Below are 25,493 nucleotides of genomic sequence, written 5' to 3' on the forward strand. Positions count from 1 at the left end.
ATTCTCATAAGTGGGAGCTAAACATTGAGTACACGTGGACATAAACATAAGAATGATAGACACTGTGGACTATAGATGGGGGAGAGAGGGAGGAGGCTGTGGTTGAAAAACTCCTGTTGGGTACTATGCCCATACCTGCTGCAATATACCCATGGAACAAACCTGTACATGTACCCCCTGTATCCATAACAAAAGTAGAAAAAATAAATAAAAATAAAGTGACCAGGCGTGGTGGCTCACACCTGGAATCCCAGCACTTTGGGAGGCCAAGGTGGGTGGATCACTTGTGATCAGGAGTTCAAGACCAGCCTGGCCAACATGGCAAAACCCTGTCTCTACTAAAAATACAAAAATTATATGGGTGTGGTGGCACACAGCTGTAGTCCCAGCTACTGGGGAGGCTGAGGCAGGAGAATCGCTTGAATCCAGGAGGCAGAGGTTGCAGCGAGCTAAGATCATGCCACTGCACTCCTGCCTGGGTGACAGAGTGAGACTCTTTCTCAAAAAAAAAAAAAGAAAGAAAGAAAGAAAGAAAAAGAAAGAAAGAAAGAAAAAAAAAACATAAAGAAAACTGTGGCCTAACTTAAACAAGAAGGGAGAAAAAAAAGAATGGAAGAATACATGACTATTATGTTCTCGTAGTAATTAAAAATTAAACAATAAAAGTCCATAAGTTTTCAGTTTTGCTATCTAATTGTCCCGCTCATTTCTTTAAAAGGGTTTTAAAAAATCAAGGACTATTCCTCCCTAACTGTATCTTTTAAACAATTTCAAAACAATACAATGACAAGCATCCCTTTAACACAGTGAGAACCCAGAGTTATAACTTATTAGGCCGAACTTCTGACTAATCGAAAGTACAGCACAGCAAATCTAGTGCAATTAATATCTGTTAGAGATGTGAAAATACAGGCATATGGGGGCATGACTTGGCCCACAGCATAAACAAATTGACATTGAAGCAGGACACATTTCCAGCTGTGTGGAGATGAAGCTGTCTTCTCTCCTAATCAGTATAGTGAATATTATCTGCTAATTCTGCCCATGGATAAAATATGCCATTGATACACAAGGCAGGGGTTCTAATAGTTCCTCTACAACCCTGCCAGTATGCATAACTACACAGGTGTCCCTGTGACATGCTCTACCCTTTGGCTATCAGTGCTAAAAATACTTCGTTGCAAAAATTGCCATAGGGTGATGACTTTGACTTTGACATAATTTATCATGTGGCTATCACTTTCCCCCATCTTTTTTTACTTTCAATGATGCTCTGAACTCTTCCCCTCAAAATTGAATCTGACAATTGCAAACTAAAGAGATTTAAAAGAACAAATGGTCTTCCAGCTTCCCTTCAAGCCCGGTTAGACAGACTTAATATACCTTTAGCTCAGCTATGGGCTAGAGAGCACATCTAAGGTAGAGAGCAAATTGAAATGCTCCAACAAAGGTGATGGAATGGAATGGCTTCGCCTTTTCTCTAAATATTTGGCTGCTTTTCCTCTTCTTTTAATCGCTTTTAAACCACCAACCAGCCATTCTCCATCTGATATGACCTCTGGCATTGAAATGAAATATTTATAGAGAAAGAAGCTCTTTAAAAACTAAATATGGTACAAAGAAATTAGTAGTTAGTAGAAGAATATAGAACTAGGAGAATGTGTGATGTTATCCTGCAGAAATGTGAGAATAAGTCTTTTGAGGAGTTTTTCTCTAAAGAGCAGTAGAAAAGTAGGGTGGTAGCTGGAGAGGCCTAGAGTCAAAAGAGTTTCTTTTTTAGATGGGGAAAAAATAGAGCCTATGTGTATGACACAGAAAGGCCAACAGATAATGCAGGAGAGGGGGAAGAGCTGCCCGTGTGATGTCCTTGGGCAGGCAAGAGAGGATGGTCGACTTCCTAAGAGGAGGGCTTGGACTCTGCAGGAGGTGCAGGCAGTTCATTCTAAGAAAAAGAAATGAAGGCAGAGAACATGAGTGCAGATGAGTGCAGATGTGAGGTTGACAGTGCGATGGTGGGGACATGGGGATGTCTCATTCTGATGGCTTCTATTTTCTTGAAGAAACAAGAAACAAGAAAATCAGCTGAGAATGAAAATGAGGGAGAAGATAAGGTATAAAATGGTTACCTAAAAGAACAGGAATGTGAATAGGCTCCAGAAACATAATCTGACTACTCAGCAGCTCGAAGGACCCATGCCTGGTTTGTAGTCATGGTTGTAAAGTGAAACCAGCCAGCACACTGGTGTATTTCTCTCCATCTGTGTTTTCATCTGGGTGAGCTTAGGCAAGGTGTGCATGAAGAGTTGAATGTAATCTGGGCTAGACTTTTGCCAAGTGATTACAAAGGAAGGGGAAAGGAGCAATGTGTGCCTAGAAAATGCAAGACAGTAATTAAAGTAATGTAGAGTAAAATTTGAGCTGAAACAGTAGAAAATTGGGACATGGGACATGAAGAGAGTGAGAGACAACAGAAAGGGAGTAGTATTCATGGACTTCAGGTCACAGTGGGGTTGAAGAATTGTTGGAGTTGAGGCCCTAAAGGAAATATGAGCCCTCAAGAAGTTATCCTCAGTGCCAAGTTGGATATCAAGTTGTCAAGGATAGATAAACAGCAAAGATAGTTACTCTATTGTTTATGGCTGCCATAGGGATAAACAACTCAGTTAGAGCTGTGTTAAGGAAAAAAAACTGTCCAGCAAGAAAAAGATTAGAAAAGGACAGAGGAGACTCCTGGGTATAAACATAAGAGAATGTGAATATAAGAAAGCAAGATGTCACAACAAGAAAAAACATCCTTGAAACAAGACTTCTTACAGCAGCCATAGCAATGACCAATCTTCATAAAACTTGTGGGAAAGCTCCTATAATTTATCTAGTCAAACACATTTTACAGGTGAGTAACTAAGACCCAGAGAGGTGGGAGGATCTGCTTAAAAGCCACATAGCCCTAACAGAGATATTTTGACTCACTTTTTGATAGGGAACATTATTGTCTTTATGTTGGCTGAACTATATGAAATTGACCTCTTATATGTCAAAAATGGTTGAATCTTGCCAACTTCATGTCATTCAACCTAACGTATTCCAGTTTTCTTTCTACTATAGCAAAGTGTCAAGAAAGAGCAGAGATCTATAATGTTTTAATTTTTTTTTTTTCTGAGATAGGGTCTTGCTCTGTCACTCAGGCTAGAATGCAGTGTTGTAATCACTGCTCACTGTAGCCTCAAACTCCTGGGCTCAAGGGACTCTCCCATCCAGCCTCCCAAGGAGCTGGGACTACATGTATGTGCCACCACACTCAGGCTGGTCTCGAACTCCTGGCCTCAAGTAATCCTCCTGCATCAGCCTCTCAAAGTGCTGGGATTACAGGCATGAGCTACCACACTTGATCTAATGATTCAAAATATTTTAAAAATAAACGATTGCCATCCAGGCACAGTGGCTCATGTCTGTAATATCAACACTTTGGGAGTCCTGGGCAGGGTGGATCACCTGAGCAGGAGTTTGAGACCAGCCTGGCCAACATGGCAAAACTCTATCTCTACAAAAAATACAAAAATAGCCAGGTGTGTTGGTACATGCCCATGGTCCCAGCTACTCAGGAGGCTGAGGTGGAAGGATCGCTTGAACCCAAGAGGCCAAAGTTACAGTGAACAGAGATCGCGCCACTGCATTCCAGCCTGGGTGACTTAGTGAGATCCTATCTCAAAACAATAAAAAATAAAAATAAACTATTGCCCACTTCTTATACTCACTTTTTTATTTTATCAAGAAAATGTCTGCAGGCAGCTATGGGAGTTAACAGCAACAAATTTCCTAAAACTGAGGTTAAATTTAACCTCTAGTGAAGAAATGATAAAGAATCCAAAGGTAATGGATGAGAGCAGCCATCTAGAGCTATGACCAAGTGATTAGGGGTGACCCTCAAAACTAAAATAAGATGATCTGGGGGAGGTACAATTGGATTTTGATTATAAATATAATTCTTACAGATAAGAAAGTGCACTATTAGGACAAGGATGGTCAGCAAGGTGTCTATAAAAAGAAAAAACAGAGTCAAATCCAAGAAAGAGGGTTTTTGCAGGAGTCTCTAGCCCATCCCTATGAAGGAATATCCCCGCTAGGGGATGCATGCCATTGGTCCACAGAGCGCAATGACACCAGCCAGGAAGCTCATGTCACCAGCTCCTTGTGAAGATAACCTGGCTTCTCATCTGGATATGACCAGAAAGAAGCTGCCACTGTCAGATACTTGGGATTTCTGGTGGTTGTATTTCTCATGGAATATTAATAAATCAGCATGATTGCTTTTCATGCATGCATTACTCCCTTTGTTTGGTAAATGTGGTTAATGTGAATTTACATTGAGAAATAATGGAGTATTGATCCCAAAGAAAAAATGTACAGGATTGTTCATGGCAGCTTTATTCATAATAGCTAAAAATTGGATATAATCCACATGTTCTTCATCAGATGAATGAATAAACAAACTCTGATATAGTCATACATTGGGATACTACTCAGCAAAGTAAAAAAGAACTACTCACTAGAGGAACTGATAGATGACCGAGGCGGGTGGATCACAATGTCAGGAGATCGAGACCATCCTGGCTAATGTGGTGAAACCCTGTCTCTACTAAAAAATACCAAAAAAAAAAAAAAAAAAAAAAAAAAACTTAGCCGGGTGTGGTGGCAGGCACCTATAGGCCCAGCTACTTGGGAGGCTGAGGCAGAATACTGTGAACTCAGGAGGCGGAGCTTGCAGTGAGCCGAGATGGCACCACTACACTCCAGCCTGGGTGACAGAGAGAGACTCTGTCTCAAAAAACAAAAAACAAAAACAAAACAAACAAACAAACAAAAACTACTCAAATACAACAATGGATCTCACAGGCATATACCAATAAGCGCAGAAGTGCATACTTTCTAAAACAGGTTATACTAACTAATGATGGTAAAAGTCAGATCAGTGGTTACCTTGGGGGTGGTGGCAAATGACTGGAAAGAGACATAAGGATCATTTTAGAGTGATGGAAATGTTCTATCTTGGTTGGGGTGTGGGTTATACATATTTATATATGTGTCATAAGGCTATACAATTTAGATCTGTGCCTTTCACTGAATGTAAATTACACCTAATTTTTTAAGGGGAAAAAAAGAGCTGCATCAGTAGACTCACTCATAATGATACCAAGTTTCAGGGCAGCTTGGTAAATTCTTTGCTGCAGTTTCTGATTCAACAAAAGCTGTTTAGCAGTACTGTTCATTCCACCCACAGGGTCCCACGGCCTCATTTTCCCTCCACAAAATAATTTCCCAAATTCATTCTGCTGTCATTTTCCACAAGAAAAAATGATGCAACTACACATGAGTCTTGTGACTTTCCTTCAAGTACTAAATATCACACTTTTATTTTTTATTTTATTTTTATTTTTGTGGTTACACGGTAGGTATATATATATTTATGGGGTAACATACTTTTCTTTTAGACCAAATATTGAATCTAAATTGCAGTTGTACCTCCTATACTAAGGAATCTTCCTTCCAACCGGCCCATTTGTTAATTTCCCCTCCATATGTACATATCAGAATTCTCTTGGGAAGATCTAATAGAAATTATGCACCAATGAAAAAATTCTTTAAATCTAAGATAAATTGATTTTTCTTCGACATGTAAATAATTGAACGTATGATTAATTCATTGTGAGAAAGTTAAATAGAAAATTTTGACATCATGTAGTAAAGAAATACTTGCCGGGCGCGGTGGCTCAAGCCTGTAATCCCAGCACTTTGGGAGGCCGAGACGGGCGGATCACGAGGTCAGGAGATCAAGACCATCCTGGCTAACACGGTGAAACCCCGTCTCTACTAAAAATACAAAAAACTAGCCGGGCGAGGTGGCGGGCGCTTGTAGTCCCAGCTACTCGGGAGGCTGAGGCAGGAGAATGGCGTAAACCCAGGAGGCGGAGCTTGCAGTGAGCTGAGATCTGGCCACTGCACTCCAGCCTGGGCGACAGAGCGAGACTCCGCCTCAAAAAAAAAAAAAAAAAAAAAAAAAAAAAGAAATAGTGATTCTTGAAGGTTTTGGGGAAAGTGGAAAGATGGAAAAAATCAGAAAAACTAGAATTTGAATGTTTATCTTGTGCTGAATGCTTGAAGAAGTGCTTTATATATGCAATTTCATTAATCCTCATGGCATTCCTGTGAAGCAGGAATATAGCATAGGTGACAGATGAGGAAACTGAGGCTCATAGAAACTGTTATGTCCAAAGTTCAGAACTAGTAAAATGTAGAGTCAGAATTTCATACCAGGTCTAGATAACTCCATAGCCTATATTTTTGCTGCCCAAGAGTAAGAGACATTCATCCATTTACTCATTAAACAGATGTTTATCAAAGTGCCTACTGTTCTAAGCACTAATGATGTAAGTGTAAGCAGTAACCCATTCCTTGAACTATGGGAGCTTATATTCTAATGGGGAGTATGGTGGCTTTAAGTTATGTTCACAAATTATATGATGCTCCTGTTTTCACTAAGTAGAACTTAATTTCCCTCCCCCTAGGTGTGAACTGGACTTAGTGACTTGTTGGTTACAAATAGAGTAAGTCAGAAGTAGTATATCACTTCTAGGAATGGTCTTAACACATGTGACTTTCTCTTGGATCACTTGTGATGGAAAAATCAGCAGCCATGTTATAAGAATACTCAAGCAGTCCTATGCCTATGGAGAGGCCCATGAAATGAGGAACTGAGACCTCCTGCCAAGAGCCATGTGAATGAGCCTGAAAGCAGACCTCCCACCAACCCCCAAGCCCCAGTTAAATCTTCAGATGAGACTGTAGCCATGATCAATCCTTGACTACAACCTCATGAAAGAACTGGAGCCAGAGACGCCGAGCTAAGTTGCTGTTGAATTTCTGATCCATAGAAACTATGGGATAAGAAATGCTTTTTAAGCCAATAAACATGGTAGTAATTTGCTACATAGCAATTAAATAGATAAATAAAGATACATTCACTGTAAGCTAATAATATAAGATGTGCCAGGAAGAAAACAAAGGATTGAAAGAAATGGAAAGGTATTACTGCAATTTTAGGTATGAGAAGGCATCTCTGAGAGTTTAACATTTCACTTGAAGCCCGCTACCATGGCTCATCTCTGTAGTTCCAGCCACTCAGGAGGCGAGGCTGAGATGGGAGGATTACTTGAGCCCAGGAGTTCAAGAACATTTCACTCGAGATATAAAGGATGAGAAAAGAGAACTGTTCATTGGATGGCAGCATGGAGGTAGCTGGTTCCTTTGGTAAGACTAGTGATATGATTTGGCTGTGTTCCCACCCAAATCTCCTCTTGAATTGTAGCTCCCATAATCCCCATGTGTTATGGGAGGAACCCGGTGGGAGGTAATTGAATCAAGGGGGCAGATTTTTCCCATGCTGCTCTATGATCATGAATAAGTTTCACAAGATCTGATGTTTTAATAAAGGGCAGTTCCCTGGCAGGCAATGCCAGCATGTAAGACGTGACTTTGCTGCTCATTCACCTTCCACCATGATTATGAGGCCTCCTCAGCCATGTGGAACTGTGAGTCAATTAAACCTCTTTCCTTTATAAATTACTCAGTCCTGAGTATGTCTCTATTAGCAGCATAAGAACACACTTACACAACTAGCTATAGCACAGTGGTAGAAATCAAGGCCCAATTAGAGTAAAATAAAGGATAACTGAAGAGAAATAAGTAAAATCATTATATACATACATTTTCTTGAAATACTAGCTAGAAAGGAGAACAAAAGTAGTGGGGAATCTAGCACGGGCTATGCCAGGGTCATTGATGAGGACAGTGGTGCTGCTGCTCTTTTATGCATGTGTGAGGATGGGAAAAATCTCATTAAAAAGGAGAGAATGACCAAGGTGAGGATGTGCAAACAGAGGCACAAATTAGGGGTTAGACAAGAATGATATTTCCTGCATCATGACAAGAAGGGATGATGTAGGCTGAGCACTTGGGTGGGTTAATGTGAAGCTCTGTGGGCATGAGAATGAGGAAATGGCCTGGCTGGTACTCTTATAAGTAGAATAAAATTCCCTGCACAAATGCATTCTAGTGTTCAATTATTTAACTATTAATTAAAATATTAACCAAAAGAACACTACTTGTGTTCTGTGTTATTTTTAATTTACTGATTTGGGTCTTGAGTCTTTCATAATATCTCCCATGTTCATGTCTATAACTGCCCCATGATGATGAGTAAGTTCTCCAATGCTATCTTTCAATATTTTTACATTTTGAGGTTTTTATGTTGTTGTTGTTTTAAAAGATAGGACCTCATTCTTTTGCTCAGGTTGGAGCACAATTGCATGATCAAAACTCATTGTAGCCTCAAACCCCTGTGCTCAAGTGATTCTCTCACCTCAGCCTCCCATGTGGCTATGACTTCAGGTGCACATCACCATGCCTGGCTAATTTTTTAATTGTTTGTAGAGACTGGGTCTCATCGTATTACCCACACTGGTCTCAGACTCCTGGCATCAACCAATCCACCCACATTGTCCTTCTAAAGGACTGGAATTACAGGTGTGAGTCACCGTGACAGGCCAATATTTTGGGAGATTTTAGGTTACACTTAGTTCCTTGACCTAACTTTTATGGTAGTATATAGAATGAGGCAGGGAGTTATCCCATTTGATAGTTCACCTTCCCCATACTAATTGGAAATGCTACCAATACTAAGTTTTCATATAGACATGAGTTGATTCCTGGACTACCAATTATTTCCAGTGACGTGTTGGTCTATTCCTGTGGCTAGACCATACTCTTTTTCTATACCCTTTTCACCCACAGAAAAGGTGTCCACCCACAAAAAAAGTATGTATTAAACTATACATGCATAGCTTAATAAATAATTATAAAGTGAACTCAGGAAACCACAATGTAAGTTGAGGTAGAGAACATTTTGAGCCCCTCTAAACCCTCAGAATATCCATTGCCATGTATAACCTCTTGCCCTTCCCTACACGTAATCTTTCTTCTGGCCTTTGGGATAGTTATTTTCTTGTTCCTTTACTTTTCTAGGTGTTATGATGATTATTTTTCTTTACTGATGGAGCTCTCAGGTTTAGCATCTCTTTTTTTCATGAAATGAACAGTGCCTATGAACAGTTCATTTCATGAAATGAACAGCATCCTCAGGAATAGAGAAAAATATTCAAATGGACAAGACATGGCTTTCTTTTACATTGGCAGCTATCACTGATATTTATCAATATAACTGTTTAGCATTTGACAAAGGAAACCTCTTCTTTTTAGAGTATTAAATATTAATTGACTATGTATCTAAGTGGGTTCCATCACTGTCTAAATTCTAAATTTTAGGAACAGAATTGGGTAGGTCTGGGAGAAAGCTATGCATGGCTCTTCATGAATTTACTGCTGATATAATGGACAATATGTCTAATATATATATAGTTATATATATATCTAAAATATAATTAAATTTATAGTTCACTTAAAATTATGACAATACATTCTGATATCTGGGCTAGATTTTTCAGTACTTTTCTTTTTTCACATTTTTCTTGGCTTTTGTCCTGAGCATTTTTTTTTTTTCAGATACATCCTAGCATTGGATTTGATGGTTCATAAAATTATATTAGTATTTTGGTTGCTACTACATTAAATTGATTATAACTTTTCTGTCAGTTTCTAAGAACTTGGCATTAGTTGGGGAGGAAAGGGGATAGAGAGCTCAGTACCCATCTTTACATAATTCCTTCTAATTATATTTATACTATATTTAATAATACAGGCAAAATTAATTGTAGCCCCTTAGAACTATTACTACAACTTAAAACACTTAATGGCATTGTTAGTAGAAGATTTTTTACTAAAGACCCTTGTTTTCAATTAGCAGCAAAGGGCAAATGTATTAATGCACCTTAACCAAGATAATTATTACAATCATATGCTTTTTACTAATAGATCAAAGCACAAAATGCATAAATCTTGAATAAGTATGTATAATAATGATTTGTACCCCATATCAATTCTAATACACATATCCTACAGTAAAATGCATTCTTTACCATATTTAAGCTAGATTCCCAACTCTCAATAACAACATTTCTTTAAAAAATCTCCCATGAAGCTACTGACATCACTAGACACATTTTCTGCATGCTCTGGAGACTAGGGGTCCAAGGACCAAATATAACTTTTCTAGATTTGTGGTAAGAAGGTAGCTCTAAGTGAGCTTTTATTAACATGGGGCAAAATTAGATGAAAAATACACAATAAATAACACTTCTAGAACCCTTTTCACCTCTGGTTTATTTGTGTGAAAGACTAAATCAGAGGAAGAAAATGATAGCTAAAATCAGAAATAAATATGACATAATAGGGTGCAATTTAGAAAGTTAGGCCAAAATTTACTAAGGAAAAAACGGCTCATCTTTTGCTTCTTGAGCTTTCATTTTCAAAGCAAAGTTTATTCATTCTTTTACTAACTCCATTTCTAGTTTGAATCTAAATCATATTTTTCTTAATCAAAAGCAAAATGTTATCCATGTCTTGGAAGATGCTGAGATGTTTATATACCCAATAAGACTGGGTTATTGAGAGTTGGGAGTCTAGCTTAAATATGTTAAAGCATGCATTTTACTATAGGATATGTGTATTAGAATTGATATGGAGTATAATTCATTATTATACATACTTGTTCATAAACATATCTATATTTATTTTTAAATGTATACATGTATTATGACTAAGATTTTAAATGTAAGATTTCTATATTCATATAAATATATATAAAAATACATACAACAATATATCTTAGTTATTTTCCTCCCACACCCATTTTCTCATATAGTGCACACCCCCCTCGGAAGTTGCTACTCTAAACCATTGAAACACTGAATAGCAGTTTTCTCTGAACAAATCTTTTCACATGCTATAAGCATTTGAATGTTAAGTAGACAGAGATTTAGCTTGTTTTGAGTGTGTTCTATATTCATGTCATACACTTTGAAATGTATAATTATGTATGTTATTATTTTATCTTCTCATATATCATCAAAACCCTAATGTGCTGGTGCCTTTACTTATCTAGATATTATGGTGATTATTTTTCCTTTACCAACAGAGGTCTCAGATTGAATGTCTCTTTATTTCATGAAATAAGCAGTGCCTAATATAGCATCCTCAGGAATAGAGAAAAATATTCAAATAGATAATATATGGTTTATTTTATATTGGCAGCTATCACTGATATTTATCAATACAACTGTATAGCATTTGACAAATGAAGCTTCTTTTTTTAGAGTATTAAATCTTAATTGACTACACATCTAAATGGGTTCCATCACTGTCTCAATTGTAGATTTTAGGAACAGAATTGGGCAGGCCTGAGAGAAAGGTATGCATAATTGTTCATGAATTTACTGCTGATAGAATGGACCATTTGCCTAAAATAAGGTATAAAGAAATAGAAGGAGAAATTTTAGAAACGTTTATGTGGGTCAGGTCTCAATGTGACGGCTCACCCAGAGAAGGCCACTGTGAGAAAGGAAAGTTAAAACGATGTTGTGTTTGCCTGGTCTGGAGCCTGGAGAGGCAAATAAGATAAGAAGATATCACACACTATATTTGTTTAAATTGGGATGCTGTGGTTAACTAGTATTAAGACCGGACATCTTTTCCCACACCGAGACTCTAATATGCAACAGCTTTCTAGACATCACTTGGAATACTCCCCTAACAGAAAACTCAAACTCAATATGCCTAAACCTGAATTCCTGATCTTCCCTCCTAAGCTAACTCCACCCACAGCTGTCTCCATTGAGGGGATGGCAACTTCTTCCTTTTAGTTCTCGTCCCAAGAACCTTGGCACTATCCTTGACCTTTTCCCCTCTCCCATACCAACATCCCATGCCTCAGGGAATCCTGTTGGCTCTATCTTCATGAAATATCCAGATTCCAAGTACTTCTCACTTCCTCCACTGTTAACATCTGTCCTGAGCCACCACCCACTCTCTCCTGCTTCAATACCAATATCTTGGAACAGGTCTCTTAATTTCTCCCCTTTCCCCAATATAGTTGGTGCTCAGCGCAGCAGTCCGAATAATTTTTAAGGGAATCAAGTCATTTCAACTTTCTGCTCAGAACTCTGCTTTGGCCCTACATGTCCCTCAGAGTAAAATCTGTCTTTGCAATGACCTTCAGAGCCTTATGTGATCTACTCCCCACCTCCCTCTCTCTCTATGACATTGTCTCTATTACCTTCCTCTTGTTCCAGCCACAGAGGCTTCCTGTCATGTTCCTTGGGTCCCAGGTGCACTTGTGTTTTGCACTATCATCTATTCCCTCTTCCTGGAACATTCTTCCCCCAGATAGGTACATGTCGCCTCCCTCAGCTCTTTCTAGTCTTTCTTGAATCTCATGTCCCTAATAATGATGACCACCTGGGCCATCCTCTTTATTACTGCAACCCCCCTTCCACCACTGTACTCCAACCCAGCCCATCCAATGATTCTTACCTGTTCTCATTTATGTATGGGCTTATCACCTACTAACATAATACTCTTCACTGGATCCAATAAGCCATCAACTGTGAGTCATATCATTATCTTACTATGACATGCTATTGATTGTAAGGTAGATTTTGATGTCAGGAATGTTAAAATATAAAAATATGTGTACCTTGGAATCCATATGTGGGTGGCAGGCAGTGTTTATCTGGGAGTATCATTCCTTACCTCCAACACAGGGTTAAAACAGGATGACAGGAGAGGGGTCCCTGGGTGTTCTGACTTTTGATTCCATTCTCCCTTTCATTCATTAAACTCATCTTTCCTGGGAACTTACTTTGTATCAGGCATTGTAGATACAGAAACAGAAAAGAAAACAGTTCCTGCTCTCAAAAGGAACTTTCAGTCTAGCAGGAAGTCTCACAAAGAATCAGAAATTGAATTATAATGTGTTAACTGCTGTGATGACTATAGGGGTCCCAGAGGAGGCTCCACCCCCCACCACCATCATCAAACACTTCCAAAGCTAAAGAGAGAGTAGGCATGCTTGTCTACTTTTTCTTTTCTTTCTTTCTTTCTTTTTTTTTTTTTTGAGATAGAGTTTCGCTCTTGTTGCCCAGGCTGGAGTGTAATGGCGCAATGTCGGCTCACTGCAACCTCCATCTCCTGGGTTCAAGCGATTTTCCTGCCTCAGCCTCCCGAGTAGCTGGGATTACAGGCATGTGACACCACAACCGGCTAATTTTGTATTTTTAGTAGACACGGGGTTTCTCCGTGTTGGTCAGGCTGGTCTTGAACTCCTGACCTCAGGTGATGCAGCCACCTCAGCCTCCCAAAGTGCTGGGATTCCAGGAGTGAGCCACCGCGCCCGGCTAAGGTTGTCTACTTTTTCTTATTTCCAAACTGTGAAAATGGAAAACATCAGGGTATTGATGTAAGAGGCACCAAATAATGTATCCAACTAAAGTTTTGCTGCGTATCAATCAATCAATCAATCAATCAAGAGAATGATTTAAGGTACAGATAGCTGCTTGCCTCCTACCTGAAGTATGAATTTGGGCAACAGATTCTTTTTTCCATTTCTGCCTCTAAGCACCGTGTGATGTTCTGAATTTCTGTTTTATCAATTCTAACCAAGGAGGCAGGGAACTCTACGAACCTCTCTATCTCAACATATTCGATTCTATTTTTGCTTAAATAACTCTCAAGAAGGTTAACTTCACCCTCAGGAAAGTTGTCTGTTTTGTTTTCTCCTATGAAGATATTTTACGGAACATTGTGTTAAAATAATGTCTAGTGATATTTATTACACAGGCTAAAAATACGTGACACTTTTAAGTCTAAATTCTTTAATTCTATGATCCCATTTATAATTTGCAATACAATGTTGTAACTCTCAGTAAGTTAAGAAAAAAGAGTTAGAAACAGTGATCGTGTTTCATTTAACACGATGTTCTCAAAGACCCTGAAGGCCAAAACAGCTCTTACCTCCCCATTTAATAGATTTAACCATGCTAAAAATCTTCCATCTGTAAAAATTATTTTAACCAACCCAAGTTTTGTATTCATGCCATTCAATACATTAATCAAATTGTTTAAAACAGAATCTTGGCAAGAAATAAGGTACACCAATTAACTACAATTCTACCATGAGACTGTAATTTAAGTCTCATTAAATATTTAAAAAAAATAAAATTAAGTAGCAGATGCCAGTGTCCTCTGAATAATCTACAATGATACAACCAAATAATGGGAATCTCAGAATAGATAAAATGGGTTTTTACTGGCTTAAACTTTAATTAAAAGGACTATTCTTGATGCTCTGGTTGTACTTCCACCATATGATGAGGGAACTTGTTTAGCTTCCACTGCTGTGATACAGGATTGCCACTGCTGTGATACAGGATTGGGGATGAGAGTAGCTTCAAAGATAAGAGGAAGATGTAAAATGAATTCCATTTTGAATATATATTTGAATAAATTCAGCTTAAGATATTACCCAGATAGAGGCATCCAGCAAAAGTTGAAAATACAGCTTTGATGCTCAGGGAAGAGGTTGGAACTGCAGACACAGATTTGGTGATAAACATTTTAGAGGCCCCAGTAAGAGCCATGGGGCTGGATATGATTATACTGGGAGACAGAAACCTGTAGATAAAGGCAGAGAAAAATCTTCTTTGTAAATAGTATTTGTGGGTTGAGGAAGCCAAGAAAGAAATGTTTTGAATATACAAGTAAAATGTAGGGTTCAGTTGGAGAAGCCAAGTCCTAGATCAGGTAGGAATGCATGAGATCTAAGCATCAAACTTTTGCAGGAGGTTTGATATTATTAATATAGGAGCCTCATTGCAGGATGAAGGGAAGACGTCAGGCATAGATGGATTGTATTCTCTGTGAAGTGAAAGGCAGGATCACATGCAAGAAAACAAGAGAAGAAGCCAAAAAACATGTAGCCACACTGTGGCTTTGAATTTCAGTCTGCCTTACCTAAGCTCTTACTCTTTACAGGCAAAGAAATAGGTGGATCAAGTGTGTATCAAATTGAACAAAATGGCAGTTTAATCTCAAAGGAAGACATTTTCTTTATTTTAATATAGTACCTCCTTTCCAATAATTTCAGTAAGTCTTCATATTATACTGGATTCAATTCAATTTTCACTGTATCTTTTGGCTTTTAAAACACATGTATCAAGTTAAAACTTTAATCAAATATCATAACCCCTGGCTATTTTTCTAGTCTGTAGCCTATGATCATCATAAGAATTCTTGACATTAATACTTCATTTTAGGTAAGGATGTAGAATATTTATTCCATAGTTATTACACAGATGGAAATCATTTTTCACCCCAAAGGTGGCAAATTATTATTGACTGTATTTTATTATACACATTATCACTTGCCTTAGTTATGCTCATTTATGATGTGTATGATTACAACAACAAAATGCAAACAGAAACAAAAGGTGTGGTGACAAGGGACATTGAGCACAGAATTTTAATGTTATATTTCAAAATGGCTATGATGAAATGTGCTAGCTCAACTGAAAGAATCACAGCACATCTGTTTTGCCAACTTTTCAAGTTAATAAATTCTTTTCCATTCTTTGTATTTCCCTCTGAGTGTATCTCCTTGGAAAATTATCAAGTCTCCAAGTGAAGATAAAGTATTATCTCCAGATATGGAAATGTTGCAAAGGTTTCATTTTACAGAGAACTGCTCAAAGATGAGGATGACATAAGATTACCATCTTAGAGGGGAAAAAATGTCTAAAGTATAGGAAAGTGTTTGTATTTGTGAAGATCTTCTGCTAGTAACTTTGAAAAAGCTGGCAACTAACAAAACTTTGATTAATTTGATCACGAGTTGCCTCTTTCAAGAATATGTCCAGTATGTCAAAACAAACAAATAACTGTTAAAGTGGCGTGTCTGTAGATGAAGTCAAAATTCCCAAAGGGCAATTTTTTGGGTAGCCTGAAGGTCAGAAAAGCAGTGTCCTAGAATAGACTGACCCACACATCCTTGACCCTCCCCACCTGCCTATCAGTCAGACACCCAACCAATGAGTGGCACAGTTCCAGGGGCCTTCACGCTTCCCATCTGTCCATCTTCCATTCTTAGTACATAAGCCTTTGTCCTGATGCTTGTCATGTTGTGGTTGAAAGATGGCTGACCTGCTTCCAGGAATCACAGCCTGATTCCAGCAGGATGAAGAAAGCAGAAAGCAAAAGACGAAATAATTAAGAAGTATATTCTTTGAGTGTCCCTTTTTAAGAGGCTTTTCCAGAAGCGTATTCAACAACTTCACATTCCCATGCCCAGGTGGAAGGGAGGCTGGGAAATTGAGTATTTGAGTGTTCAAGGAAGAAGTAGGCTGAGAACGATTTTAGGGTACCCAGTTCATAGTATCTTCCATACTGACCCCCAGGAAGTGCTCAACAAATATTTACATGTCATGGATGATTTGTGTCCTGGCTGTGACACACACATGCCATGTTCATTCTAATGCTGGCCTCATCTCATCTTGTACCTTGCTTCCTTGATCCAGAAGAGCAAACACTTTCCCCTTTCTCAAAGCTGTACTCATTTCTTTTAAGAAAAATTTTATTAAAAATGCAGTATAGCACATATACAGAAAAGTAATGAAACTTAAGTGTACAGCCTGATCAATTTTGAAAAAGGAACACATCATTTAAGAAGAAACTGAAAGTTATCAAAGCCACAGAAACTCATGATATTTATGTCATGCTATTACTTAAATATACTCTAAGATACACCTATATAATTGATATGTGGATAAGAATATATGGTAATCTGTTTTATGAATAAGTAATGACTGTCAAAACCAGAACACCTGGGTTTTCAAAATACAGAATTTTAGTCTTGTATAATCCATCAGACCGGACATTTGAAAAATGTCACAAAAGTTTCCTATTGGGATTCTATCATGCCATCAGTAATACAGCTAAAGGCAAGGTCCATTAATCCCAGATGAATTTAAACTGCATTGCACTGTGGATTTTAAATAGATTTAAAATAGGCTAATAGGTACTTGCAAGGGATAAATTTAAGTATTTCTGAATCACTCCTCATACAGCTGCTGAAGATGGCAAGTAAAAGTTATTCTTCCTTAAAATTATATTTATCCACTAGTAGGGCAACAGTGATGGTTTAGCTTTAGTAACAATAACTTACCAAAAGCACAGTAAATTCACATATACTCTTACCATGAGCATGAAGTGATACATTCTACAGATAAGACAAATAAGGCATAGAGGGGTCAAGTTACTTGCATGGTTTCATAAATGTAGTTAGCAATCATGCCCTACTTGCCTCACTTCTTCCTATTCTCCCTCTCCCTCTCTCTACTCCAACTTCGAGAGTACCCTTACTATTCCTAGAAGCAGCAAGACAATTCCACCTCCAGGTCTTTGCACTGGCAGTACCCTGTGCCTGGAGTGCTTGTCTAGATTTCCACGTGGTTCTCCTGCTCTCACTTCTAGCAAACCTCTGCTTTTTAAATTCTATCCCAATATCTTCAGTCATCCTTAACCATTCCCTGTGCTTCTTATTTTATATTTCTAGAGTAGGAGAGCTAAAGCATGGGAGTGGTCTCTTGGGTAAGTTAAACTCTCTAAGCCTAAGTTTCTTCATCTATAAAATAGAAGAACTAACTCTTACCCTGCATGGCTATGAAAAGGACATGCGTGTGTGTGTGTGTCTGTGTGTGTGTGTGTGTGTGTGTGTGTATAAATTTACAGTGGTGTGCTGGTAAATGTTTAACTACTGGCTTTCCAAAAAAAATTCTTGGTACTGCTAAGTGCAGATTTGGGAATAGATTTGCGGTAGACACGATGGTATAGTATTTCCCCCATACAGATACAATAGATGTAAATAACCACATAATCACAGATAATAGTAAATGTATTAAAATAATGCGGAATTGGTGACTTTTAAGGGTTTATTTCCTTGTTTTATAACAAAACTTATTTAATTGTATGTTTACAGAATTTAATTTTAATAATAGCTAAAAAGTAGCTGTCTCCAGCCCAGATGTGTGTGTGTGTGTGTGTGTGTGTGTGTTGCATGTGTGTGTACACATATACAATTGAATAAACAAAAGCTAGTGCTATTGATGGGGGGGAAGTCACAATATTTTCTTTGTTTTCTCTAAATAGAAACAAATTAAAGAAAGCATTGACTTTGTTCAATGAGATTTTGTACCAGTGATGGTCATAGAGGACTATAGTAACAGCTTCAATGGTAATGTGCAGAAAATCCTAGACACGTTAAACTAAGAAATACACAGACGTCTCAACCAGGGAACCATAGCAAATTTGTCTCCAGTAAAAAGGCTATAACCTACTGTTGATGAAGGTTTGGTCACACTAGATGCCTGGTAGCTTTACTGATACCTCATTCTGACAGGTTTCCAGAAACTTGTCAGGGCACATACTCAAATCATTACAGATTCAGATAAGCTTTAAATTGAGGTCAGGATGAAATTCATCCCCATTACCACCCAGATTCTAAACTGCTAACCCTCTTCAACTGTATTAAATTCCAAAGAGGGAATATGATGAAAACAGGAGAGAAGCCCTACCGTGTTAGAATTGGAAGATAAAATCTCTTCTATAAAAGGTATTGTTTGGCAGATGAAGAGCAGAGATACACCTGGTTATTACCTTGCAAAAAACAGCATCACATACAGTGCCTTGTCTTTTTGTATTTTCTGGTCTTATCAAAGCCACTGTTGTACTTTCACGTTTGTTGAAACTGGATATGTGGACACAATTTTATCTATAACTCTATTGGTCACAGAAAGACCTTCTTCCTATTCTTCTTGTCTTGGATAACAAAGGGGTTCCAAGATTCAACTTAATCTTAGAGTTTCAGCCTCTACTTCCATGAAGCAGAGAGCCCAGTATTTAAACCCAAGGGAGTAAAACTTACCTTGAGCAAAGCAGCTGGGAACACAGCCATGTTGGTGAATTTCAGGTCTTAGAGCTTTCAACAACCATCAAACACACACTATGGATGTACAAGGTATGCAGGTGAATAAAGACCAGTCACTATCCACAAAGATGTCTTGGTTTACTTGCAAAGATACACCTAATGGAATATAGAAGCCCCTCTCTCCACTGGAAGGTATAAAGAGGGTTCCTAGCTGAGCTCTGTGGGAAGTTCTCAGTATGTCATTTGGGGTAAATCAATTATTTGTAGAAGTTTGTACTGGCTGCCATGAAGGCAAGCCCTTGGTGACTCAAGTACATCTGAAAGTTTCTGTAAGATCTCTACTTGGTGTGCTTTCTTTCTTCTTTATAAAATACTGTATGTAACAGAAGTTATGTCTTATTCACAACTCTTAGCTTAAGCAGGTGTCATTCTTGTTTCAGCTTACTTCCAAGGCTGCATTTTTCTTGGGGACAGATGGCTATCAAACTGCTCTTCCTTTCAGAACACACACCAGATGCCCTCACAATTCAAACTGAAAAACTAGGCTCGGCTCTTCAAGGTGTCAGCATTTATACGTTAAGTTTAAAAACTCACTTAAACTCTCAGTTATTTGAATGAAAAAAAAAAAAGTTTCCCTTCAGCCATTCTTTTCTAATTTTTCTAAAAACATTGCTTATATACAGTTTTTACTTTTTCCATTATTAAGAGTCAGTATTAGAGGTGACCTCAAGAGCACTACAAGCTAGACCTATCTCAGACCAGGAAGGATCCACGACACTTAGTGGACATTGCTGGTTCCACATCTGGATCCTTTTCCCTGATGGTCTGGGGAAGATGAGAAAGACCAGGAGTTTAGAGTGAGACAAACTGTCTCCTGAATTTCTTGCTGACATTCTAGGAGAAGCTGAAATAAAGCATCCCTTCTCCCTTAACCTCCAGTGATTGTTACAAAGTCACTCTTGATCACCATATGGGTTGGCATCAGTCAAAAATTGCCCCAGGAATGATACTAACAAGATGAAGTGGCTCATTTCCCCCTAATTCTAACCACAGGGGACTGCAGAAAGATGCTAATGTAGGTCAGGAAAGGAGGGGCCTTTTTATGCTCAGCTGCAAGCAAATGAATGAGCAAATACTTGAAGACATTGAGGAGAGAGCTTGCAGAGTTTAGTTAAGGAGTTTCATTCTTCAGCATCGTCTACCCTGTTTCCCAAACAGCTTTTCCATGACAGCCCAAAGAGCCTACTTTATGCAGAAGCAAAGTAAGCTGTACCCCTAAAACTTCCTCTACAGGTCCTACTATTGTGTTTGAAGTTCCCGCAATCTACTGTTTTATCTCAAGGCTTTCAGAATCAAGTACAATACAAATCTTATTGGTGCCGAAGACACACTATGCCATTATTAAGCTATAGCATCTTATGTAAACAAATTAATCAAATTTGTTTGCTTGTCAGAGTGCAAATGGTATAAATGGGCCCCAGAAAAGTTACATTTTGAGATAACACATGAAAAGAGGAAAAGAGGGGAGAGGGAAAACTATTCCAAGGCCCAGGGGAATGGGAGGATAGAAAGTTTGGGCTGGGGACATTACACAAAAGTAGAATGATCTCTTTAAAAAAGCCAGCTTATAAAGAGTTGAATTTTATTTTTATTATTTTAGAGACAGGGTCTAACTATGTTGACCAGATTGTAGTACAGTGACGTGGTCATAGCTCACTGCAGCATCCAACTCCTGGGCTCAAGTGATCCTCCCACCTCAGCATCCTTAGTAGCTGGGACTACAGGTGCACACCACAACACCTAATTTTTTTTATTTTTCATAGACAGGGTCTCTTTAGGTTTCCTAGGTTGGTATCAAACTTATGGCCTCAAGCGATCCTCCTATCTCGGCCTCCCAAAGTGCTGGGATTGCAGGTGTGAGCCACTGCACCCAGCTGAATTTGGTTATTTTATAGTTTAATCTTGAACAAAAAAAATGATGAAAGGGGGAAGGTACTAGGCACTTGTGGAGATATCTCACTCTGTACCATCCACTCTGTAATGGGATCTGGTCTTCATCTTCCATGGCCTCTCCACAGCCCTGGGAATGGGTGTTGGGAATGGGTTACATTCCCTGGCTTCCATGACCTTCCTTCTCCTGTTTCTGCTCCTACTTCATAGACATCAGTTTTCAGTCCCTGTTTCATTTGCCTTCTCCTTACATGGCAGTAAAGTCCAATATTCAGCATCATTCTCTCACCTTTCTTTTCTCACTGTGTAGCATATTCATTCATCACCTTTAGTCACAACTCATTTGTAGATGACTTAGAAATGTTAAGTTCTAGTCCAGACATCACCTTTAAGCCCTGGGCATACACTCCAAAATCCTTGCTTCCTGAAAAGACCTAGCAGGGCGCCTTTGGGCACCTCACAGTCCATATGTCTGTCTACAGTTGAACTCCTTGTCTGTCCTCACACACATGTTCCACTTTCTCTTCCATTTGAAGTTGTAGGAAAAGACCCACCACTCACCTAGTCACCTAAAGCAGGACCTTAGGCACAACTTGGATTCCTGCCTTTCTGACAAGTGCCAACAGGGCAGGTGTGTGCCGTGTGTCACATCCACCCCCTCCCTGGACAATGTCTGCTTGACCTATATAAGACTTCCAAGTGTTGGCCCCTTCATCTCTCTGATGACTTTTCTCTGACCACTGAGTCCTTCTTTTCCCACCTGTGCATCAGGCTGAATTTGGACCTGACTCTTAACGAGAGCAGTAAATAATTCAGGCACTGGTGATCCAATCCTTTTAGAAAATATAGCTCAGACAGCACACTGGTGCCTAAACCAAACTGCTCTATTATAATTACTTTGCATAAATCTGCTTTATAGCTAAGGCCAATGGGCTGGTGATAAGACAAAGAAAGACTCCTTTAAAAAGGCATCTGGTAGGTGACCCATGAACTTCACAGAGGCAACAGTCAGTCCCAAGGATGCCTCCTTATTGATTGGGTCACATCTCCAGGGCTTCACTCAAACTGCTGACTCCAGCCGGAGTGATTCCCTCCCATGTCTTTGCAAGACTTTGTCTTTGAGAACTAAATCCATGTGAAACCCTATTTATGGAATTTCTTCTATCTGTACCTCCTTCACAGATAAAACACACTCTTCCCTCCTGATCTAAGAACTTCTGCCACATCATTGTTCTTATTTATTGCCTGCCTTTCCCCCTACCAGACTGTAAGCACCTTGAGAGGTGACTCAATGATTATTGTGCTCCCCACTGCATGCAGTGCATGCTATACTTATTTATTAGGTGGATAAATAAATAAATGAGCTAACAGTGTAAAAAGAAAATGTTTTTAACACCTTCATATTAGCAGGGGAAATCAATGAAGATGTGTTGAATATTTAAGGATCATTCCAAGTAACCATCTCTCACTAAAGAAAACCAGAAGCAGAAAGTCATACAATCTAAGATACCATGTCAAAGGGTTGTGGGAGAAGTTTGGTAATTATGGTGAGCAAATCTCTGGCCCTGGCCTATAAATTGAAAACACACTTTATGTCAAGAAGTCATAATAGTTCTACAACACAGCCATGAGCCAAGTGCTTTTCAGAAGCGCTATTTGCAGGAATTATACTCCCCAGTCCATGACAGTATCAGGAGTTATTTTTGCATGAGGAAGTATCCAAAAATTGCCAGGAACTTTTCAAGCGGGACAGTAACTTATGGCAGACACATCTCTGAACACATCTACAATTTAATTTTCAAGAAATGTGAAGTGGAGGCAATCCTTTTGAGAATATCTAATAACAGATCCCAAAGAAACAAGCTCAAAGAAAAATATTTGAATAGAAAGCTGGAGAATATATTACCACTTCAGAGATGACTGATATTCCATTTATATTTTACTACATGTTATGGTAATATTCTCCAACAGCAGAAAGCAAGACTGAGAGACTCCTATGTTACAGGAGGTATATTTAACCTTGGATCAACTGGAAGTTGGCACCTGGAATCCTTCTAGGAATGAAGCAAGGATATGACTCAATCAATCAAACATTCTGGCAAAAAGCGAACAGGCAGGCAAACAGGCAGGCAACTGAGATGATGCTCATTTAGAGAAAAGGGACTAAGTCAAGCTCACTCCACTGCCTCAGCAGAATACCTTGAAAACTTAAGGGGAAAGGTTTTTTCTAATAACTGGTAGTGACTCATCAATTGCACAGCACAACCAGGATGCCATCTTTTTCCCATGTGGGCAGAAGAGTTTATGCATCATATCAATATACTGGTCACTCCCTCTACCTCTCAGTTCTTTCTTTGGAGCTGACTTTATTCATTTATTCACCCATCATTTAAGCATCCACACTGCAAAAGATACTGTGCTAACTTCCTGGGGACATGAACTATATTATTGACTTTATGAATCTCACTGTTTCATAACAGAAGTACAAAACAAATTGGTAAACACATACATGTTTTTAAAAGATAAAATTTTGTAAATAGTATCAATGTATGCTGTTACAAAGTAGCACACTGGGCAGGCTACCTACACCAATAGGTTACCTATAGGTTGTTCAGTTAAGGTAGAAAGAGAGCTGACTCAGAGTGTTCTAGAATTATGAAACAAATTCCAGAGGGAGAAAGAGACAAGAATTCATATCCTTTGCCCACTTTTTGATGGGGTTGTTTGAACAGACCCTTCTCAAAAGAAGACATTTATGTGGCCAACAAACATACGAAAAAAAATACCTCATCATCACTGATCATTAGAGAAATGCAAATCAAAACCACAGTGAGATACCATCTCATGCCAGTCAGAATGGCGATTATTAAAAAGTCAGGAAACAATAGATGTTGGTGAGGTTGTGGAGAAATAGGAACACTTTTACACTGTTAATGGGAGTGTAAATCAGTTCAACCATTGTGGAAGACAGTGTGGCGATTCCTTAAGGATCTAGAACCAGAAATACCATTTGACTCAGCAATCCCATTACTGGGTATATACCCAAAGGGTTGTAAATCATTCTACTATAAAGACACATGCACATGTATATATACTGCAGTACTATTCACAATAGCAAAGACTTGGAACCAACCCAGATGCCCATCAATGGTAGATTGGATAAAGAAAATGTGGCACATATATACCATGGAATACTATGCAGCCATAAAAATGAATGAGATCATGTCCTTTGCAGGGACATGGATGAAGCTGGAAGCTATCATTCTCAACGAACTAACACAGGAACAGAAAAGCAAACACTGCATGTTCTCACTCATAAGGGGGAGTTGAACAATGAGAACACATGGACACAGGGAGGGGAACATCACACACTGGGACATGTGGGGGGTGCGGGTAAGGGGAGGGAGAGCATTAGGACAAATAGCTAATGCATGTGGGGCTTAAAACCTAGATGACAGGTTGATAGGTGCAGCAAACCACTACGGCACACATATACCTATGTAACAAATCTGCACATTCTGCACATGTATCTCAGAACTTAAAGAAAAAAATAAAAAATTTAAAACAAGCAAAAAAGACAAGAACTGATGGAGGAGCTAGAAAATGGATGTAAATCATTGAATCTCTCTGCATAAGCAATGAAGACTAATAGGACAAGGTTAAAGAATAGAGAGAAAATGTGGGTTAGCAGGCTGTGGTCTTGATGAAGGAGAAATGTTGCTTATAGGAGAAAATAAGCAGGTGAGTTAGAACATTTAGTCAGAGAGCAGGACATATGCACTGTGATATTGGACGTGGTGGTACTTCTGGTTACAATAGCATACAACATGTGATCTTGGGAGGGTATAAAAAGGTCACTGGAAATGAGAACATCAAGGAATTAAGAAACCAGAGGAAAAAACATAGGCACATTGAGTTTCCCTGTTTTTGGAAAGTTGGTCATAAAGATATTTGCAGAAAGTCAGCATTTAATCTATTGTTTAAGGCAACAGTTCTCAAATCTGATATTATCTTTATTTGTTCCTCCGAGTATCATACATTCAACGAAAGAAAAACCACACCTTCAGTATATGAGATTCCCTGGACAGCTTTTCTTCTCACTCTCATTCCCTTTCCTACAGCACATTTTAATTTTTTTTTTCCCATGAAGCTATGACAGTCTCTATCCCCTAGGCCTCCTCTCAACACACACTGCTTACAACTCAGCTTCCACCACCCAGAGAGTTTTGCCCTTCTGGATTCAATACATGGTTTCCATAAATACCCTCAGGCATATGTTACAAATATTAACTCATTAACTAGAACCTTGAATCTCTCCTAGGTACTCATTTTCCAAGAGGAACTCATTACTAGGCCATGTTGAAGAAATCAGTCTATAAGCAAAGAAAAGAAAGATTGAGTATCCTGTTTCCTACTGGAAACAACCACCTATTTATAAACTTTCTAAGCTACATGTACTACACATATTTTAATAATTGCATCTATACAAAAGGCATTTATACAATTATTTTTTCCATTAAATCGATAAGTATTCACCTGTCCAAGTCAATTGTTCTAA

General features: G+C 38.6%; 1 protein-coding gene across 3 annotated transcripts in view; it reads right to left on the reverse strand.

Annotated features, from left to right (window-relative positions):
* The window catches only part of PAK5 (p21 (RAC1) activated kinase 5), a 302,429-nt gene that overhangs the window by 231,872 nt on the left and 45,064 nt on the right, over nt 1–25,493 (reverse strand). Inside the window, exon 2 of one of the 3 annotated variants that reach the window (XM_025399266.1) lies at nt 14,531–14,679. The exons of the other annotated variants lie outside the window; for them this stretch is intronic. The gene's annotated coding sequence lies outside the window, so the exon portion shown is untranslated. The remainder of the gene's footprint in view (nt 1–14,530; nt 14,680–25,493) is intronic. 3 annotated transcript variants of the gene reach the window in all.

This window comes from Theropithecus gelada, chromosome 10 (genome assembly GCF_003255815.1).
Source record: "Theropithecus gelada isolate Dixy chromosome 10, Tgel_1.0, whole genome shotgun sequence".
NCBI classification, from domain to species: domain Eukaryota; kingdom Metazoa; phylum Chordata; class Mammalia; order Primates; family Cercopithecidae; genus Theropithecus; species Theropithecus gelada.